Here is a 6,000-nt window from a genome sequence, read left to right on the forward strand (position 1 = left end):
TACTTCGTTACCTTAGAGGTACAATAGACATGGGTTTGTTTTATACAAAAGTATCCCAATTCGAATTAACAGGTTATGCAGATGCAGGTTACTTGTCAGATCCTCATAATGGTAGATCACAAACTGGTTATTTGTTTACATGTGGAAGTACAGCTATTTCCTGGAGATCGGTGAAACAAACCATAGCAGCAACATCATCTAATCATGCAGAACTTTTAGCATTACATGAGGCAAGTCGAGAATGCGTTTGGTTGAGATCCTTAATTCAGCACATCCAAAATACTTGTGGTTTATCTTTTGAAAAATTAAATACAACGATCATATATGAAGATAATACCGCATGCATCGCTCAATTGAAAGATGGTTACATTAAAGGAGACCGGACAAAACACATTTCCCCAAAGTTCTTCTTTACTCATGATCTCCAAAAGAATGGTGATATAAGCATCCAACAAATTTGTTCATGTGATAACCTTGCAGACCTTTTCACAAAGTCACTCCCAAGCAGAATTTTTAATCAACTGGTACACAAGATTGGTCTTCATCGAAGAAATGACTGTTCAACTGAGGGGGGAGAAATGAAAGGATATTGTACTCTTTTTCCTTCAATAGATTTTTTTTCCCACTGGGGTTTTTTCTAGTAAGGTTTTAACGAGGCATATCCTCAATGGACATCCAAGGGGGAGTGTTATAAACATTTATACTAGTGGATGTCCATCCCTCTTCTTATTCTTCATCTTCCTATTCCACTTTAATGTACTTAATTTTCTACCTTCCTTGGGTCCTATAAATAAGACTCATGTTACAATGTAAAATTCACCTTTGAGAAGAATATAATACAATGTTGCTTGTTCTCTTCTCTTCCTATCTTTTGATCTCTATATAGTTCCATTTAGTTTATAATACTTTTACATTTATCTTTCTTTAATTGTCTACTCCTTTCTCTTAAGTTAATTATTTAATTAATCAAACGTGGATTGACATAATTAATTGTTAATAAATTATATTATAATCAATTATTATTAAACACTAAGATATATGAATTAATAGATTGTGTTGTGTATCTGAATGGACTATGATGGATTGTACCATTAAGTTAAGCTCAACGAGAGGTCTCTGCCGTCAACCATTTAGTTATTTAAGTAAAGTCTCATTAGATGATTAACGTACTCTAAAACCTAGACGACAATGAGGGTAGTAACTCTCTCATATTTATTCTCTTCGACGACAATATCTACGATCCTACAAGGGACGCCGTTCATATTATTTTTGAGTATTCTATAATAATATAATATGTTTTAATTTGTATCTATCAAATTTAATTAAATCCATCAATTGATATCAGAGTCGGATATATACATCTTATTACACTTGCTTATATTTTGATTGGTTAGTGTTTTGAACATTATTAAAACTCTAATATTAAAATTAATATTTTTAATAATTAATTACTATCTTCCAAGTGAGAGATTGTTAGACTAATTCTTTAATTAATCAAATGTGGGTTGACATAATAATTATTAGAAAATATATTATGGTCAATTATTTTGGCTTGGTTTGACACTTCTTATGCCATTTCTGTGTTGTCTTTGTGATTTTTGGTTGTTATCTTTTTCGCTTATTAGTATACTATATTTGCCTTTTCAAAAAAACATAGATGAATTACTTGATTGTGTTTGGTATCTTAATAGACTGTGAAGGATTGAACCATTCAGTTAAGTTCTATGAAAGGTTTATGCTTTCAACCGTTTAATTATTTAAGTGTTACTTCATTAGATGATTAACATACTCTAGAATTCTAAACGGCAATAAAGATAGTAATTCTCTCATACTTATTATCTCCGACGACAATCTTTTTATTATTCTTATAAGATATGTCGTTCGTATTATTCTTAATTACTCTATTCTATAATAATATAATATGTTTTAATTTATATTTATTAAATTAATTAAACGATCCATCACCTCCTCTCATATTATAATATAAATAAATTTTATCTTTTTAAATTAATTAAATAATTGATTTACATTTTAATTTTAATAAGTCAATTATTTGAAAGTAAATTTTTCTTATTATATAAAAAGGAGGGAGTGTATTTTTTTTTCTGGAGTGATGGAGGGAGTTTATTTTAAAACTAAAAAAATATTTGATGTTAATCATTTATGAGATATTATATAGGGTCTTTGTCTATATCTATAGTCAAACATCACATCAGTAAAGGATAGTAGCATTTATATTGGCCTTAAATCTTAAAATTTTACCTAGTCCAATAATGTTGTCACATGTTTGAAAACTAAAATCACGTTTGTACTATCTCCGGACTCCGATTCTTATCTTCTTTAAAGACGTGTTTGGTTTGAGAGGCTATGATATGAAGAGATAAATATAGAAGAGCGTAAAAAAAAAATGAAAAAATTGACAAAATTTATATATTAATTTATAGAAAAGAAATATGAGTTTCGTTAATGAGTGTTGTAAAAAATAGAATTTTAGTATCTCAAATAAAACAATTATTTTTAAAAAATAGCGATATATATATATATATATATATTTATATTTATATATATATATATATATATATATATATATATATATATTTATATTTATATATATATATATATATATATATATATATATATATATATATATATATATATATATATATCTTAAAATGTGTCCTAAAGATATTTTTAACATTCTTTATTAATAGAGAAGATATAAATGTGTTAAAAATGATATTTCTTAATTGAATCTTTCATTAAATTTATTTAAATTATTTTTTTTTGGTTTTCACCACTGATATAATTCGATTCGGAGGTCAGATCTGATCGAGTCCTTTCTATCAAATCCAACGCTAATTATCACTGGACCAACTAACGATTGATAATTTATTTAATATTTTAAAATTAAGTGAATAATTATATTTTAGCCTTCATTAAATTTAGTTAATTTTATTATTTATGCTTGTCAAATATAATTTTTTAATGAAATTTTAAAAAATATATATAAATTAATTAATTATTTGAGTCGACCCTTTTTACTATCTTCTTAAAAGTTGATTAACTTAAAGATATACTCACATTTACATTGAGTGATAGACACATATGTAAAGTTGGGCACTTAAAGGAGCAAATGCAGATATTATAGTACTCACTGCTCCGCAATTGTATATATAAAAGGAAACAATTATTTTATTGATCATAATATTTCGTGAACTTGTTACATTCATAATCCATTGGTTTTGTCTAGCTATTTCTTTATCCCACCCAGAATTACCTTGTTCGTCGACTCGACCTACCTATTCGTATGCAGGTGAACAATTGAAATGAACTTCGTTTGTATTTTTAGGTCTTAATAGAAATCGACCACATTGGAGTTGGAGAATTGTGTGCCATTGTCTGAGATGATAACTCCCAGTAAATTGAACCTGCATATGATCCACTACCAATAGAAGTGACAAAGCCTTTGTGTTGTGATTTTAGAGACGACTTTCAAATTCAATCCATTTCGGGAAATAGTCAACTCAAACGATTAGAACATCAATTGGTTAGATGCCAACTAGAAAGAGCTTAATATGTCCATGTCCTATTGGTAAAATGGTCGTGGTGATGTGCTAGAGTGGGGGATCTTAGATGGCGTGTAATGGAGGTTGATATGTTTCTGACATTTTTCATATATTCTGATGAATTTTGTACTATCCTTCATCAGAGTGGGCCGATAATATCATGGTATACTTTACCGCTATATTTTGGATATTCTTCGGCTTCAACTCATTTGATGGGAGTTCGTCTAACAATATATAACGAATAATGGGAGCCATCCAACTAGTGGCTTGGGAGAATTCAAGAATATTGGTTTCCCTCACATCAATACTGAAGGCGGCTAGAGTTTTTGAATGACAATCAAATTATAACTTGATCTTTTGGTAATGATGAGCTTGAAAAGAAGATCAGCTCTAGAGTTTTATTCCTTGGGCACGTATATTATCTCAAAAGATTTGAAACAATTAGAGAATTCAAGTACCTTTTTTAGATATTTGATCAGTTGAGACTCTTTCATCTTATATTCCGTCCAAGGACCTGATTCACTACAAAGTGTAGTTTTCTCATGGCCGTGAGACTTGAAGCGTCCACCTTTAGGGAGAAGACCATGATGACGATGAGAGCTTCATACTCATCTTGGTTGTTTTGGTGTTAAACTCAAACTTCAAAGACTGTTATATCACGAGGTCGTCTGGTCCATCTAGCACTATTCTAGCACCACTTTCTTTCATATTTCAGGCATCATCCAGTAGGGAGTCTCCTAATTGACTGGTGAACTAAACTCTGCCAGGAAGTTGGCTAGCAGTTGCAATATAATGCTTCACTGGGTACATATTGGATATCATACTCATGTAACACTAGTGACTAGGTAATCATCCTTCTTACGAGATCTGGATACTTCAGAACCTGGAGAATAAGGTAATTGGTTTGTACCATGACACACTACCCTTAGAAATTCCGTATAAGCTTCCTCGCAGTTACATGACCGTCAGACCAATCTTTTAATTTCGAATATTTGGTTTTGACTCCTTTTAACACTTTGCTAATGAAACAGACGGGCTGCTCAACTTTAGTTTTTTACTGGATGGGCACATAGATCATCACATTATTAGTAACCAACAGATACAAATAGAGGGATGCGTCCACCTATGGGCATGTCAATACGAACAACGTTACAAGGAAGGCCTTTAGATTGGAGAATGCCTCCTCACACTTCTCAAATTTTGAACCTGTTCATCAATATTCGCCAGTTTCTCCTCACCCACCTTACGCTTCCTCTTGGATAATATTTTCACGGTGGAATCAATGGCGAAGCGATGAAAAATCACCCTGGTATACATCCCGACATGTATGTGGGACCCATGTGAATAAGTCATCATTACTTCTAAAAATGGAGACCAACTGCTCTCCCTCAGCTTTAGATAGAGAGATACCTAGTTTGGTGACATAGGAATATAAGGGCCTAATATGGACCTCTTTTAGATCCTCGTTGGGAATGAACCTTTCATTTGCTGCCTTCACTTTGGGATCTAAACTTGTGGCATCTATTTCCTGCATGCTTGGCTATGGGATGGTGACCACGACCATCTCCTCTCTTTTTATTTTGAGACTTCTTTGATAATATCCATGTGTGGGCTTCTGAATATTGATGTTGTATGGTGATGGACCTCATTAGGTTAAGGGTGGGCTTCTGAATATTTATGTTGTATGGTGATGAGACGTCTACTATGAGGTACTTGACTTTGTCTATCTTTGCACCCGCGTCCAACCCGAACACCATCTTGAGCGTTATCTGACCTTTCACCTATAAATGTTTGCCAAAGAGACCGACTAGAGAACCTTGGAACATTCAGATGTCTTCTGGATTGAGTCAAAGTCTCTCAATAGCTTCCAATAAAAGAACTTTTGCCGAGCTTCCGAGGTCGATCAACACCCGTTTTATGTCCTAATCATCACATTGCACCGTAATGACCATGTGATTATTTTTATGAAGGAGGATGGCAATAATATCATTAAGGGAAAAGTGATTTCGAATTTTGGTTCCGTCGCCAAACATGCCTCAGGGCTAGTAAGTATGATGTTCCGTCATAATCTGCATGACATATTTCTGACGAGAAGAGTTGGATTCTCCACCACCGATGAATCCTCCTGCGATGGTGTTGTTTAGAACTTTTGCACATTGTACCTCCATCTTGTGAAAGAAGGTGGTTGTGGTGTTTGGAAAATGGTAATGACTATGGCCTAAGTTAGTTATATCGAGTCCTACAGTGGGCCTCAATTGTACTTGCTAAAAAAATGTACAATGATGATAACCTTGTATTTTGAGGGTTATTTATGATGTTAAGAGTTATTGATGGCGTTTAGAGGTAGCTCACACATAGTAATGAGAAGCTCAATATATGTGATTTTGGGTGAAAATGATTCGATCCCTTCCAATCTAAAGTTGGGGTATGTATA

The sequence above is a fragment of the Vicia villosa genome, linkage group LG5, assembly GCF_029867415.1.
Source record: "Vicia villosa cultivar HV-30 ecotype Madison, WI linkage group LG5, Vvil1.0, whole genome shotgun sequence".
NCBI lineage: Eukaryota > Viridiplantae > Streptophyta > Magnoliopsida > Fabales > Fabaceae > Vicia > Vicia villosa.